General features: G+C 44.4%; 1 protein-coding gene across 3 annotated transcripts in view; it reads right to left on the bottom strand.

Moving 5' to 3' along the window:
- GGACT (gamma-glutamylamine cyclotransferase) overlaps positions 1 to 16,814 on the bottom strand; it is a 355,212-nt gene that overhangs the window by 234,805 nt on the left and 103,593 nt on the right. For all 3 annotated transcript variants that reach the window (XM_069205069.1, XM_069205067.1, XM_069205068.1), the window contains exon 2: positions 12,418 to 12,454. The gene's annotated coding sequence lies outside the window, so the exon portion shown is untranslated. The remainder of the gene's footprint in view (positions 1 to 12,417; positions 12,455 to 16,814) is intronic.

Raw genomic sequence — 16,814 nt, 5'->3', positions numbered from 1 at the left:
GGGGGCAGGGGAGGGCACCTGTGGGCTCATTTTGAGCCCACAGGCCCCTTAACGCCTACCCTGACCCAGGCGTTAAATAGTGGCGCAAATGCGGGGTTTTTTGACCCGCCAACTCCCGGGCGTGATTTTTGCCCGGGAGTATAAATATGACGCATTTGCGTCGCGGTCATTTTTTTAGACGGGAACGCCTTCCTTGCATCTCATTAACGCAAGGAAGGCGTTCACGCAAAAAAATGACGCTATTTGCCAATACTTTGGCGCTAGACGCGTCTAACGCCAAAGTATAAATATGGCGTTAGTTTTGCGCCGAATTTGCGTCGAAAAAAACGACGCTAATTCGGCGCAAACGGAGTATAAATACGGGCCTGTGTATCTAAAAGAGAAAACTCACCCATACAAAGAAAAATTCTACTGTGGGTGGGAAAACACTTGCAAAGCATCGGGTGGTTTAATCCTTGCCTTTGTGTTCTTAATTGAGGTAGGAGGTAGGACATTCAAGAGGTAGGACATTTTTTCAAGAGGTAGGACATTTTTCATTCTATGTCAGGATCGGAGGTGAGGATTATGCTGGTTTAAGTTATTCACTACCAGCGATGCAATGCTGGGGACCAGTCCACAGCATTGAGGTTATCTTACAGACGAGCTTGCAGAGCAAATGCTTTCAAGGCTATAGCCCCCCTTACCGAATGGACGTCAAACTACTTTCTATCAATGACATCTTCTTGCATGAGTATTTTGTCCCGGTGGGAGATGAGACTGCCTTATGCTGCATTTAAGGGCAGTCAGGAGTTGCCTCTCTCTAAACACAAACGACAGGAAACTCCATCATGACAGTTGTTGGTTCAGAGTACAGCAAATCTGTAACCCAAAGCATATAATCACCCATTACTAGCCTATTTAGGACCTCCCTCAAAAACTCCCATTTCAGAGAATCAAAAATTTTGGGGCATCCAGAAACACCCAAACCTCTTCAAGTTCCAGATTAATTTATGTATGAGGTCAAGCAATGTATATCGGTTATTAGATGTAGCCTTGCCGAGGATAAATCTGATCTGACCAGTAGAAACAGAGCATGCAACTAGGGAGTCAGTTAGCTATCACACAGGCCAAGAAGTTGCTGGCCAGGCCATGCAACAACAGTGTACTATACCATTTAAAGAGCTGGTTGACCTGACCAGATTTCAGTAAGAACATTATAATAACCTCTTTACTAGAAGGAGGCAAGGACGACTCTCTCAGAGCCTCAAGATTCAACTCCAGTTAGTGTGAAGCCAAGAGGATTTTGCAGGCTTTATAAAACTTGACAGTGAGGAGCTTTCCCATTTTCAAAGTCCTCTATGCCACTTTTTATTTTCCCCATCTGAAATGGTTTATTTAAAGCCTACTGTTATCATCAGTAAATGCATTAGTTAGATCATCTAGATACTGTGTAATCGATGGGCTGTTATTTCCAATTGAGTGGTAAGAAACACTCTTGTAATAGGTGGCAGACGTAAGCAAAATATTTCTACTTTATAGCACCTCTCCTCCATCAACAGCCCTTTCTTGCCTAATAACTTTGGGATTAACCTGGCCCCAGAGGAGCCATGCCAGAATTCTATCCAGGTGTTCACGTTCATACTTAGAACAACTGCATGCTTACCCATAAAGAACACTTGCTTATCAGTCATATCTCTGAATTCAACAGTTTAGAGTTAGTGCCACCAATATTTCCGTTACAGCCTCAATGCCAAAATGATCTTCTAGCACGGACAAGGTAAAATGCAGGCTCCCTAATTTCATGCATATTGACTGCTTAAGGACTACCATGGAGATATTGATCCCAGTGAAAAATACTTAGAGTGTTACTCACACATAGCTTATCAAGGGCCTGAACCCATATCAATCTAAAAATTCCCTAATGGCATCAGACATCTCCCACTGACTTACGGAATCTCTCAAAGCAGTGAATAGAAATCTTCAAAAATCTGCCCATGGCACTGCAATGTGGCAGCTCCAAAAAAAGCTCGAGCGGAGAGTGGTTAGAGAACAAATGTTCTATGTCTAATGTCTTAATAATATGAAAACAGTTTTTGTAGCCTTTTGTTTCCTCCATACATCTATGACCTTCAGCAAATCCATAAGTTGTGTCAGTGTTTTAGCCGCTGGGCTGATAGGAGTGGAAGGCTCCCTGGACATGTCTAGTGCCGAATGTAAGAAAGCATTAAAATCCCTCCGTTATATTATGTTACTTGCATCGCAGGGCCAACAAACCCACAAAGTCTCATTAAAACACTCTGTGGAATCTATTTTAGGATCAATCTCATTGACGAATGCAAGTAGTATATTGTTTAGTGATCTCCACATCAGGAGATATCTAACAAGTATGTACCAAGTAAACAAAGTACACTTGAAATCTAGGGAATTTTTAATGAGAATTGTTACTTTCCTAGAATGAAAGTCCTGTAGCAGAAGAAATACTTATCTAGAACCCTTCTAGCTGCAAATGGCACAGATCTGCTTTGGTCAAGATGCATCTCCTGCAGAAAAGTTGTATCTGTCTCATGTCTGTCTAGATACCCCAAGACTTGACGGGCTTTCTTAGGGTTATTTATTCCCCAAGCATTCCATTAACATCAATTTAATAGATTTAGAATGTGATTGAATGCTCATACTGTAAATGATGTCATAAATCCGAATGCCATCATACATTCAGTCTTTCGTTGTCTAATAAGTAGCAGCTCAATAATACAGCGTCCTTCCCTTCAAACAATTTCCACACTGATCCCTAACCAATGCAGTGCATCCTGCGACTTATAACTGATATGCTTGTATAGTAAAAACCTAACCGTTACATAGAGCGTAGTATGGAACCCACCATCTCCAGCTTACTTCAAAAAGCAGGGATAGACATTCTCAGAAGGGAAAACACTCTTGAAATTAATACTGACATATTAAGTCTAACAGCTGACTCAACAAACCAGAGTCTTAAAATGCAACATATAAGCCCATTCAATACCTCCACTGTATCTCCTCCTGGGTTCCTTCCGGCAAAGGAACTATCTGGAAGCACACAAGTCCTCACCAAAGGTGGAAGGCTTTTAGCTGCTGTACTACCCTATAGCGGAGAGGCCTTGGAAATATGACCTGAACAGAGGACGACAGCAGTCCCACTAGGTGCGCTATTTGAGGTAGGGAGGTGGATGGTCTGGCCACTACCCTACGCTACTCGTGACTGATCTTGCTCACCTTCCTGGTGAAGCCCAGAGACTCCAGAAGAGTCACTGCCATCTGTAAGTGTATGGAAAGCATCCTTGGACACTGATTCAGTAAAAGGATGTCGTAGAGGTACTACACAATAATGCATATGCCCAAGACCCTTAGATATTCTACCATGGGTTACATGACTTTGGTAAAACATCACGGGGTGGAAAACAGTCCAAAGGTAAGGGTCGTGAATTTGAATGCTCGACCATGCCACAAAAATTGGAGAAAGCAACAATGTGGCAGAAAAATGGTGATGGTCAGATATGCGTCCTTGAGATCCAGGCGCATCATCCAGTTGTTGACTTGCAGAAGATCCCGTACGAGATGGAGCTCTCCTTTTTGAAGTGACGGAAAACTAATCACTTATTGAACTCCTCTAGATTTGTGACCAGCACTGCCTGTTGTCTCTCCTCGACCAGAAAAAGGCTGCTGAGGAAATCTGAGGGATGGGGGCAGGTCTGCACTATGGCCCCTTTAACGAGTAACTCTGCCACGTCTCCATCTATCAACGCAGCACCTGACTCTGAGAATGCCAGCAGACCAGGTGAAACTATTTGGACAGGTGAGCCGTAAAACTGTGTGGAATCCCTGAACTGTCTGAATGACGCATGAATCCCAGGCGAAAGCTTCCCAATTGTGTACAACTCTCCTTAACCTGTCCTCCAAGACACCACCCGGAAAAGAAGTGTACATTCACTTTGAGAGGAGAGTTTTGCCGCCACCTCTGTAGCCACCTCTGGAACCCTGCGGTGGGGGTAACCTCGGATGGGGTAAAAAGTGCTGAAGGAGGCATTGTCCTGCCACTGGCCCTGAGTGCACCGTAGTCTCAACAGGGGCTTGGGATTCAGATTGGCCGGCCAAGTGCCCCCTACCACGTCCAGTCCCGGAAAAAAACCTGGGAGTAAATTTTCGCATAATGAAATCCTGGGCTTTGTCTAAAGAACTGAAAGTCACCACAAACTTCCTGAGTTCTCAGATGAACAAGTCACCAAAAAGACCCCCTTGCATGACTCGGCCAGCCTCTGAGGTGGCTTGGTACCCCAATTTGGGGTCAATCTTACTGAGTAATGACCTGTGCCTCTCGGTTGAGATCGCGCAGTTGGTGTTGCACAATGAGATTATGGCCCATTGGGCCAAACCTGACAGCACGTCGGGGATGATCAGGGCTCCAGACACCTTGCCCACCACCACCTCCATGTCAAGTATTCCGGTTGGTAGCCCTGAAATATCCAAGAATGTATCCTGGCAGGCCCACCAGGATATATCTATGCCTATCTTAGGGTCCCTAATATACTTGGCCAGTAATGTGGCCATGTGGGCATCACATCAATATCCACTGTCAGTGCCACCTAGTCGTCCAGAGACAGGCAGGGACATTCTGCCATGAGGTGGTTACAATCGTCGTCGTCCACAGTCTTGCAAAGTCTCCCCATGACATAGGCGGCTTCTTTGCCAGCCAGGGGCCATCCAGTGGAGAGGGGGTGCTAAGGCTCACCAGGATCTAACATATCAAAGGAGGCCTCGTTGGGCATGTTCCCCACTGTAATGTCACTGTTCGGAACATTAGGGCGAGAGGAAGGTTGCCATGGTCTGGAACCCATATCATGTTCTGCGTTAAGAGCCAGAGGGGGAGTCCGCCCTATCCACAGGGGTTAGTGAAAGGGGAGGAGGTTCTACGTCAGCAAGCTATAGACCTGAAGGTTCAGGCATGGGTACCAGTATGGGGTCAACTCCAAAAGGCTGAGTGTGGTCCATAGAGGCCCATTTCAGCCTTACAAAGGTCCCCAATTTGATGCAGGGTTCCTGCTAGTCCCTCTTGTGCTTTACATCAGGAGTGGGCTGGTCAGGCGGCCCCAGAGGTAGCGGGATCTGGATCCCTAAAGGGTCTTCCCTCAGAGGGAGGGATTTAAAACAGCATTCTGACATTTTGAGGAGCTTCTGCCCCAGGTACACCACCATCTGTGACACTACCTTCAGGATGAAGGCATATATGACCTGGCATAAATTGTCATCATAGGGAAGGTAGTTTACACTATCCTCCTCCACATAGTTCTCCTCAATGTTGCTCATAATGAGGAATGGCTGGGTCCAAACTGGAATGCCATGGCGAGCAAAAACAGTGATGGATTAAACCCAGATCTGTGACTGGGGGTGAATGTTTGATTTGCCATGCATTCTGTCCATCATCTGTTGTTTTTGTATTTGTCGCCCCAAGTGGGAAGGGTATGCCCAGATGTGGGTCCCGTGCTTGCTATGCCACCAGATTCAAGCTAGCCTGGCTGAAGAAGGTTGCTACCCTGAAACTGGTCCGAGGATGCTTGTTTCTGGTTCAGGAAGGACCTGGCCTGGCAGTTCGGGCTGGACTGTTCCCATGGGGAACAGGATCAAGACTGATTTGCATATGGCTGGGTCCACACTAGAATGACATGGCAAGCAAAACAACCGATGGATTAAGCCCAGATCTGTTACTGGGGGTAAATGTTTGATTTGCTCGGCATTCCATCCATCATCTGTTGTTTTTGCTTTTGTCGTCCCAAGTGGGAAGGGTATGCCCAGACGTGGGTCCCATGCTTGCTATGCCACCAGATTCAAGCTAGCCTGGCTGATGAAGGGTGATACCCTGAAACCTGTCCCAGGATGCTTGTTTCTGGTTCAGGGAGGAACTGGCCTGGCAGTTTGGGCTGGACTGTTCCCATGGGGAACAGGGTCAAGACTAATTTGCATATGGCTGGGTCCAAACTAGAAAAAAAAACTGATGGATTAAACCCAGATCTGTGACTCGGTATTGCATTCCGTCCATCATCTGTTGTTTTTGCATAAAGAGGAATGAGCATAAAAAACAGGGGATCTCCCAGCCTATTTAGAGGGCAGGAGTGCAATTATTGGGGGTTAACCAATTTATGTATATAGCCTGCAGGTCGCTCTAGGGTTCCAAGCCCAAGGCCACTCACCCACTATGTTTGGTCTGGGCAGATATCTCATCTGGGGTGGTGTCCAACAGTCAACTGTATTGAGCATGAGCTCCTGAAGTAATGTCACTGAGCATAAGCTCTTAAGCCAATCAGGCCAATAATATGGGCCCCATCATGGTGTTCTGGCTTCCAGGCGATTGGGGCACAAAGTATTTATTATCTGTGGGCTCCCAGCCAGCCGCACTGCTCCTCTGAAGTTTGCTGAGTGAGTGCAGCATTCTGGAGCACAGACGCGCTAAATGCAAGTCGGAGGCTGCATGTGGCGCCCTCCAGTGGTCTGAGGACTGCACAGCATGTGTCCCTGACCCTAGAGGTCTAATTCCACCCAAAACAAGATGGAAGAATTTCAGAAGTGGTGTCCACTTCAGCTCGTCCACCTTACGGGTGGGACTGACATGAAGTGGGCAAACCTCATAATCTGACTCATTTTCCCACCTGTCCTGCCGCAAAAAAAGTGCGGCCAGGACAGGGAGGTTGGCCATCTTTGCCATTTGGAGAGACCTGGGCACATTACGAAGGCGGCTAGGCCTTTGAAGCTTCCCCCCCTGAAATGTCCATCCTGCCTGGAGGAAGTGTCAACACCGACTGCCCAGTGCAGGCTTTTGTCTCTGGCCACGAGAGCGCAGGCTCTCACCTTAGGGGGTCAGAAATGTGGCTGAACTGGTCAGGACCAGTCAGTCAACACACTAGTAGTTTGTAGGTTTTCAGGGGGCACCTCTAAGGTTCCCACTAGGTGCATGTACTGGTAAGTCCAACACTTGCATCACTGTGGGTTCACCAATACAAGATGTTTGATACCAAACATCCCTATCTTCAGTGAAGCCATCATGTAGCTTGACAACTCGTAGTGACCAGTGTCCAGCACATGCATTTAAAAGGGCTTCCCTGGTCACTTACTATCTCTGAGAATCGACAAAGACATAGCAGGGGCATATCTGCTTGTGCAGATACGCCCTCACATGTATAATGCACCCTGCCTTAGGAATGTAAAACATGCTAGAGGGGTGACTTACACATATTGCACGCAGTGTTAGGGGACAGGGCACTAAGGCTGTGTACCATGTCATGTTTTCACTTTGGTCTGCACCAAGACACACAGCCTACAATGGCAGCCTGTCATGTGCTTGGTGAGGGGTCCCTTAGAGAGGCACAATTTGTGCTGCAGCCCTTAAGAACCCTCTTTAGTACCACAGGCCCTAGGTACTAGTGTTACCATTTACGAGGGACGTACAGAGGGTGCTAAAGGTTTTGCCAATTGGGGAAACAACTGTGCAGTTTTGGGGAAAGAGATCTGGCACTGGGGACCTGGCTAGCAGAACCCTAGCGCACTTTCAGTCAAAATTACATCAGGTACCAGGCAAAAAGAGGGAGGCTAACCATGCCAAGAATGGTGCTTTCCTACAGCCTCTCACAGCAACGTGAAATTGACCTTAGAATAAGCAGTGAATGAGCGATAGTGCGTTCTAGCGGCCGCGCTGTAACAGAAACACTGTTAGTATAGTTAATAATGCACATAAAAAGCACCAAGCAAAGGTGGCCCACAGGCTGGCGGCACTTAGCTTAGGCTGCTGGAGCTGGGAAAAAAGAGAAGGCAGCAAGGGCGACAAGAGGCTGTGAAGAGGGTTCCTGTCCATGGATTCGCTGAACTGTTTTGATTTATTTTTTTCCCAATGGTTCATGGAAAATGAAGTCCTGATTTATATATTTCATTAATATGTCTACTGTAAAAATAAAGTGAATAAAGTACAGCATGATCCTTGCCTACGATCCTGACATAGAATCTTCTATTTAATCAATTATTTTTGCGTTTTTAGTTTTCTTTGAAAATGCATCTGGCTACAACAGGTTGCTTACAGTCACCTACTTCTTCATTCACCCGCCCCTTTATAACCCACCTGTTTTGTTTTCTTCATGGCTTCTTTCAGAGTCCTCTCATCATATCTCTGTTCTCAGAGAGGAAAAGCTTCCATCTGTGATTCTTTCCAACATGACTTGGATCTCCAAAGAGCACAGTCTGTGACCATGACGACCTCGCACACCACTACAAATATATATGGGGTCACCACTGGATAGTTACAGTTTGTACCACGTTTCCATAGCAAACGCATTTTTTGATTTGCTTATAACTGTGGTGCTGTTAAACGAACCTTGCCAAAAATGTATGAAAAAAAATATTGTTCACCTCTGCTACTTTGGAAAGTTTCGGTGAAATCCGTCAAGCAGAGGCTGAGAGAAAAGGGGGTCTCAAACCATGGTTTCTCTGTAAGAAATTTAGACAAAGCTACAGCCAAAATGGCCAAATGGAATTACACCAAAATTTGCAGAAAACAAGATCCTGGTTCAGAATGCATGCTTTTTGTCATTTAATGTAATTCAGTTCAGTAGGTTCTGAGAAATTATAGTTAATAAATAAGATATTTCAAGCCGTGAAGGATCCGCAGAGCCCACAGATTCAGGGAAAAGATCTAATTGGCTGCCACAAGATCAACAAAATGTGATGACAGCAGTTTTAGAACTTGGGGACTCAGTCCCCTGTCCGAAAAGAAGGTTAAAAAAAAACATAATGGGGCAGGGTATCACTAGGCCTAGTTGGGTGAAGGGGGTCGCAGTAGGGGCCAAAAACACTTTATAAACAAAAGATTTTACAGCAAATTTACAGAGGATCCGTGGATCCACAATCAAATAAAAAAACATGCTGTTAAAAAAAAACATAATGGCAGGCCAGGGCCCATGGGGGGTGGCACAACATATAAAAAATGTGTGGAGAGCGTGCTGCCCCCTTTCCTGGTCCGTTTTCAGGTCTCAGGGGCTGATTCATTAAAAAAAAGGGGAAAGGGGCATGCATGACCTCCTCTATGGGCTATTTCCCAGCCCCCGGGCCCCATCACCTCAAGCTGATTTATTAAAAAGGTGGAGGGGCTTGCGTCTCCCCTCCCGGGGGTATTTCCAGGATCCAGGTACCCCACCCCCTAGGGGCAGAGATAAAACTTATGGGTGGACCTCATTCCCCCAGGCCATGTATTAAATTGAGGTGAGGGGGGCATGAGGTTCCCCTCCGCAAGCCATGTTATGAACCCAAGGACCCCATCCCCCGGGGCCGCCTCCGTCATGGTGTCCTGGTGACCCTGTCTCCCAGGACACCGTCTTTTCCCTGAACGCGAGAGCACAAACAGGGAAGTCTCTTCTGCAATCCCACAATAGCAGAAATCTTCCCTCTGGGTGGGAGTACAAAAGTTTCTCCCTGCCTGATTGCCTGCATAGTTGTTTACTATTTTGTTATTATGGACTTTGCAGTCTGAAAAAGTCACGAGGTGTGATGAAATATGTGTTGGCTGTTGGTGTTTTTGAACATGGAAAGAATGGATGCTCTCACATGACAATAAAGGAGTTGAACCCGACTTGAACTTCTACGTGCTCTCATTGTGTTTTACTACTAGTATCAACTGCCAATGCAAACATGTATCCATGATACCCTTAATGCATGAAACGCTTTTATCAGTATATAACATAACGAAATTCATTTTGCTGGTTTTGTTCATGTCATCAATAAACATTAAACATGGCCAAGTGGTCTTTCATTTACCAACTGAAGCACCCATGTGCTGTTCCACCATCAACGCATTATATTTATCAAATTAATATTGCTCAAAAGAATAATCTCAACATTATAATAAACTGAACGAAAAAAGTACATGATACAAAATTATAAATTCAATCCCCTTATGTCACTGAATGACTGCCAAGCGAAAACAGGAAAAATCATTCATATGCCTTATTCATTGTGTGAAAGCACCAACACATTTTGTAAACACATATATTCCAAAAGCAAATCTCACAGAACACCAATGTAACAAAAATTCCAGTGCAACAATTTTGTTTTCGGGAATTACCTCACTTTCAAATTCAGTAGCGTGATTCCTTAACATTGTATACACCTCAAATACCCACATACTCACTCACGCCCCTGCCATGCACGTTTTTGTCTTCAATAATTTGACTTCTGATGTGTCATAATATTTTTACTGACATTATAAAAGTTGTCATGAGTGCTGTAATATCCGAGGTATTTAACAGTGCATGGCAAGGGTGCAAATTATAGTTACCTTAGACCGCGAGTTATAGTTACGTGAAATAACTGTAACTACAACTGCTGAATTTCTCTGTTTTTGAGCGATTAAATTAAGAACCTAATTATAAAGTCTCTGTATCCTTTGGTTTTTTAAGTGTGTATATATATATATATATATATATATATATATATATATATATATATATATAAAACCTAGTGGCAGTCGTCACTAGGTAGTTATAGTTAGGACCTAGTAGTTTCTATAGAAAAAGCGATTTTTGTTCTGCTAATAACTTTGGCATAGTTTGATGAATCTTCACTCAATTTTTAAAACGTACACTTTGCTAAGTTCAGCTTCTGTCTTGAAAGTCTTGGGGTGATCTGTCAAGCAGGGGATGAGAACAAAGGGGAGTCCCAAAACACGTTTTCCCCATTCATTTTTCCATCGGACATTTAGACACAGCTACAGCATGAACCACTGAACAGAATTACATCATATTTGGCACAAAGGCCGATTCTGTTGCGCATGTCACATTTATTTGATTTGGTGTAAATCCATTCAATAGTTTTGGAGTAATTTAGGCCAAAAGATATAGATATATAAGGACGTCGATCCTCCGCTGGTCGATCCGCAGGTCCACAAGCCACAAGAAGAATCTGACTGTCTGGCCTCAACCTGACAGAAAAGTTGTGGCCACCATTCTGTTTGTCACATCAGCTTGGGGGTAGGAAAAGAAGAGACAAAAGACACATAAGGGGTCAAGATACAGGTATCCTGACCCCCTACGACAAATAGAGGGTTCCTCGTGGGCAACAATTGCCCAATTATATTCTTTTTCATCCAATTCGCGGACTCGCGCCCTAAGGTAACTATAACTAGCACCTTCGCCACGCGCAGCTAATTACTACACATTTTATATCACTGATGACACTTTCGATGGCATCTTTATATTATCACTGCAACATCTACAACATCATTATTGATCAGAAAACTATGCATGGCGAGGCCAGAGTTGCAGTTACCTTTGGGCGTGAGTTATAGTTATTTGAAATAACTCTGACTTTAACTGCTGAATTTCTAAGGTTTTGTGCGAGTAAATTCAGAACACAACTATAACATTCCTGTAACCTTTAGTTTGTTCAGTGAAACAACAAAAAGAAATATATATATACACATACATATATGTACACACACATATATATATATACACACACACATATATATATATATATACACACACACACACAGACAGACATAGATACACACGTGCGCACAAACTCAAGGGAGGAGAATCTCAAGGCACACTGCTGGTTGTGACTACTGTCTTTTTGCCTCTGCTGTGCTCTTTGTTTGAAGGAAGGTGCCATGTGCAAAGATATCGCCTTATCATAGGTACATATTGATTGGTTCTTTGGAAACTTCTTAAATCTCTGTCAGCGACTGCCAAATCACCAGGAGAATGAGATCTCAATACGTCCCTCTTATCCCCTGCAGGATGGATACCATCCCTTTAAGGGAAGTTTACATTCCAAAGAGGAGGAGCGGTTAGAGAATAACTTCCGGGTACTGCACCTGGCGTCAGGAAGAAAAGAGGGGCCAGACTTGGAGGCAGCATCTTCCCAGTGGCAACCGGAGGCGGAGCCAGGAGAGATCAGTGCTGATCGACAGGAAGAAGTACAGACACTCGGACATCTTCGGGGTTCGACTGGCGTTGAGGAAGACGGTGGGAACCGCCCCGTTTGCTGTGACCCAGAGCAGGAAGCCATTTGCCATGGAGCTGCTTTTCTGGAGGAGCGTGGCTCCGTCAGGTGGGTGGCCGGGTGCAGGGACTGGGAAAGAGGCTTGCGGCTATGAAACAGCCCCAGTAGTTCTAACAAAAAGAAATCACGAGGTTGGTGGGAGAGGGGGGGTTGGCTGTCTTGCATTTTGGGGAAGGGGCTGAGTATAAGTATTACTACTCTACTGGGGAAACATTTAAGTTTCTTTATATTCTTCTTTTTCCTTCCATACCTAAAAGGGCAAGAAACCTTTCTTTTTCCCCCCATTCCACCCCTTTGAGTTTCAGTGCACATTCATGGTGTTTACAGTGATAGTATCAGACTACTCATTAATACGTAATTAATACTTACTGTGCTTCTCTCGAGGGAACGTCGGAATGACCTCCTCCTTGGAACGAAGAAGAGAGAAGAAAAAGAACAAGCATTAATCTTCATCTGATGTTTATGTTAAAATATCTTGAGAAGAATAAATATGAAAAGTGCAATCCCTAATTAGAGTGTGACTAATTCCTAAGAAGCACTGCCAAAGCATCACAATCTGCTATCCTGGCTAATAGTTAAAATCACAAGAAATTGAAGATGCTTGGAGAGAGTATTTGAAGGAATATGAGGATGTTACAACTCTGGTGAGAGAATAGTGACACCAATTACGAAGTTGTGAAAAACAAGTTACTTACCCTCAAGTAAAGCTCTTTCTGGTGAATACTCTATCTAACCACAGATCCCACACCTTTAGAATACTCATGGGTACCAAACTGGATCCGGAAAGTTTCTCAGGAGTGCACCATGTAGCTCAGCCTTGGCCTTGTTCCGCTCCAAAAGTGATGGAGCAGACCCACATATAGCCGCCACTACTGAGCACTGACATTAGTTTCTTGTTTGACTTTATCCATGCACTCAGACACAGAGCATGAAACTAATTGTTGGCACCTCTTTGTAGTTGTCTAATATGGGACATTTTTAAACAGTAAAAAGAGGTCACTCCACAGAATGGGGGAGGTGACAGAGCAGGGCATATACATCAGAAAAAGGTAACTTGATTTCTCACCTTTAGAAGAGATAGAGATACCAAAGCAGTCCCCCTAAGGTGGAAGTTACGGGGAGTAGATTCACACTAAAAAACTCTTCCAGGACCAAACAGCAAAAATACCTTGTGCTTCAGACCTGGTTGTCAAGGCAGTAGTATTTCTTGAACATGTGCACCAACACTTACATTGTGGCCTGACAGATGTCCAGGACAAGCATTCCGTGCCAACCAAGTGGTGATAGCCTTAGCACTGGTGAATGGGATCCCAGACCTTTCAGAGGTTGCTTTTTGGGCACTGTGTGGTAGATTTTAATGCAGAGGACCATCCATCTAGACAAAGCACTTTTCTGTATCAGCTTACCTTTCTTGGTTCTAATGAACCACACAAAACAAATGATCTTGCACTCAATAGCCTTTGGCGTAGTAAATGTAAAAACTCAAAGCAATTTCAGAGTCCAGTCAATGGAGTGTCTCCTACTCTTTCGAGGGGTGAGGTGTTGGAAAGAATGCCTGGGAGAGTGCCCAACCACAAACGGAGTCACAACTTTCATCAAGAAGGCCGCTCCAGTCCTCAGGACCAGCATGTCTGGAAAAAAGGTGGTGTGCAGCAGTTGTACCAATAGACCCTGAATTTCATCCATGTAATGTGCTGATGTGATCGCAAAAAGGAAGACAGTTGTGAAAGTCAGAAGACCCAAAAAGCAGCTGTGCATCAGCTACGAAGAAGTACACAAGAGGAAATAAGGTCCCCCTGTGGCATTATAGACAGCTTGGGAGAGAATTTGTGCATCAAACCATTAAGAAACAGCATCACAATAGATTAATTAAACAAGGACAGTAGCTCTTGGAAACGCAAAAATGCAGACAAATCTCCATCAATAGGGATCACTGCAGGACCTTGAGAACCCAAAAGGCAAAAAAACATCAAAACATACAACATTTTGGATTACGAGGGGATTGTCTTGTGGACTCCAAATCAGGCCACACATTTGCCCCAGCATAAACAGACTTTGTAGAGGGATACCTGCGGGCAAGTATGCAATCCACAACCTCAGGTGGTAGAGTGAACGCAGTCAGCTGTTGCTGCTCAATCTCCATACATGGAGGTGTAGTTTGGGCAGGTTTGGATACACAACACTGACCTACAGCTGTGACAGAAGATCCTCCCAAAAAAGTAGCCTGGTCGGTGGACAGGTACTCACAACTTTGCCAGACGTACCAGGTATCACACTCTCCTGATCCAATTCTGAGTCACTAGAATGACTTGGGACAGTCCTTCATAATCTTTTTCAGAATTAGAGGCAGGAGAGGCAAAGATAGAAAGGCGTACAGGAGTCATGTGCTCAATTTATGATGGAATGAATCTCCTAGAGAGAGCTTTTGCAGATGTCCAGCCTGCAAACCTGGATATGCCCCAGTAAAAAGCTTCTGAGTTGATCATTTGCCTTTGCAGGTACCAATGCTTGTTTACAGAGAGCAATGCTTGTTTGCAGAGACCAATGCTTGTTGGAACTAATGCTTGTTAGAGACCAATGCTTGTTTGGGAACACTTTTTGCTTAAGCCTCCAGCATCCTTATGAATCAGACTGGGTGTGGCTCCCTATGATTCAGTGATTCAGACTGGGTGTGGCTGGATGCAGGAGGTACTTAAACTGCACCCGGCCTGAGGGAAAATTGCTTGCTGTAAAGGTCACCGGCTGCAAAGAAGGAATCTTTGCTCCTCTGCTTTTGATCTTCATGTTCTGTTCTGTCCAGCATCTTGGAGGTCACTTCTGGAAGAAGAGACCAAGGGAATTAACCCTTAAAAAGGTGGTAACGCGCTACGTGCAATTTAAGAACTCTATTGCTAAAACTTGATACTTGCTGATTTGAAACTTGATAAGCAAATGTTCCAGGATACACTGAGCCTAAAAAGGCACATCTTTGGGTTTTTATGGTCATTGGGATGTTTAGTGTTTGTCATGCTATAACGCCTATTGTAGTTGCTTGCAGTTTCTCCTGAACAATTATTATGAACACTGTGAATACGTTTTTTATCGCAGAATGTAATGTGGCATTACTATTGTTGTTAGCCATACGATGTACTGTGAATATGGTTATTATCACTGAGTTTAAAGTGGCATTTGCATTATTTCAAATTGTTGCTGGTGATGCTGAACATTCTGGTCTTTGCCATGCTCAAAATTAAGCTGTAATGTAACAGTGATAAGTTGGTTGTTCATGAAGTTGAAGCTATTGATTAACCCTATGTTTTCATAGTAATACAATGTGAACTGTAATCTTTGATCTTAACTCTATATTTTCAGTGTGATTTAAATACTGAATTGCATTTCTCATAATACTAGCACATTACAATGATAAACTCATGAATATCTGGAAAATCTAATTCCCTGAGAGTTTGTTTTACTGTTGCCTATGTAAATGTCTATGAGTCGAGTGAGTCAGCATTTTGAAAAATCGCATCAAGGTGAAACACACAAGATATCCACTGAACGTCGAGGAACATCTAGGTAGGATTAATTGAGGTGACAAGGGACTAATTTGGGATCACAGTGGGAGCACTTATAGACAGTACAGGAAGTTCAAGGCTTTTATTTAATTACAGGTAATCCACATAGTTTCTGAAAATTCCTAGCCAGAGGGAGAGCCATCAAAAGCAGGGGAGGGGACCCCAACAGGTACATCTAACTTGAACATCATAGTTTAGCACTAGAGTATACATAGGTAATGAGATATTAGTTATTTGGAGCTGGGTTTCTGCCAGAGACCAGAGTCCTCTAATCTCCTCTTCCCCAGACGGCCTCCCCAATCTATTAAGGCATCTGTGACACTATCAGATATGGGTGGAGCAGGGTGAGGGGTACGCTCCTGGCCCAATCGTGATAGAGAAACCACCACTGCAGATCTTGAACAGTCTCCTCCAAAATATGGACGGTATCCAACAGGTTTCCGAGATGTGCACACTGAAACTTAAGATTCAACTGCAGAGCCCATATATGCAATGTGGCATAGTTGACAAGCAGAAGGCTAGCAGCCGAAGAAGCCTTAGAACTGCGATTCCCAGGCTGAACATCTAGATCATAGCCAGAATGTCCAGGACTGTGTATAAGATAGCTCTTATAAAAGGAAGCCTCTGTAAAGGAGTCAGGGGCGACTTCAGCTTGTTTATTGAGAAACCCAACAATGCTAGCAGGTTCACCATAGACTGGACTTGGTCCCCAGCTGACTGTGGAGAGGCCGTCTTCAGCAGCAAGTTGTCGAGGTAGAGGTACCCCTAGCTTCCAAAGATGGGTGGTAACCACCGCTAATACTTTTGTGAAAGTCCAAGAAAGCTGGTGAGGCCGGAGAGGAGCATGGCAAACTGAAAACGCTTCTGGACGACCCTGAACCGCAAGTATCTGTGAGACTGCAGGACAGGCATATGAAAATATATGTCTTGCAGGTCTAAAGCCACTATCAGGTTGCCCGGACTCAGGGCAGATAAAACCTGGTCCAGTGTGTGGATTTTGAATCAGTCTTTCTGCAGGAAATACAAAATAGGATGGATGGCCTCCAACCTTCTTTGACAGCAGGAAATAGCAGAAGTAACAACCCACTCATATTTCAGAGTACAGAACACTCTCAATTGCAGCATTGGAAAGTAGTCTGCACTTTTTGCAGTAAGATAGAAGGTACTCCTCTGAGAACCGTTCTGATGTTGGAGGAAGCTGTGGTGGGTTGG

Source organism: Pleurodeles waltl, chromosome 8 (genome assembly GCF_031143425.1).
Source record: "Pleurodeles waltl isolate 20211129_DDA chromosome 8, aPleWal1.hap1.20221129, whole genome shotgun sequence".
NCBI lineage: Eukaryota > Metazoa > Chordata > Amphibia > Caudata > Salamandridae > Pleurodeles > Pleurodeles waltl.
This window is presented reverse-complemented; position numbering and strand designations above follow the sequence as displayed.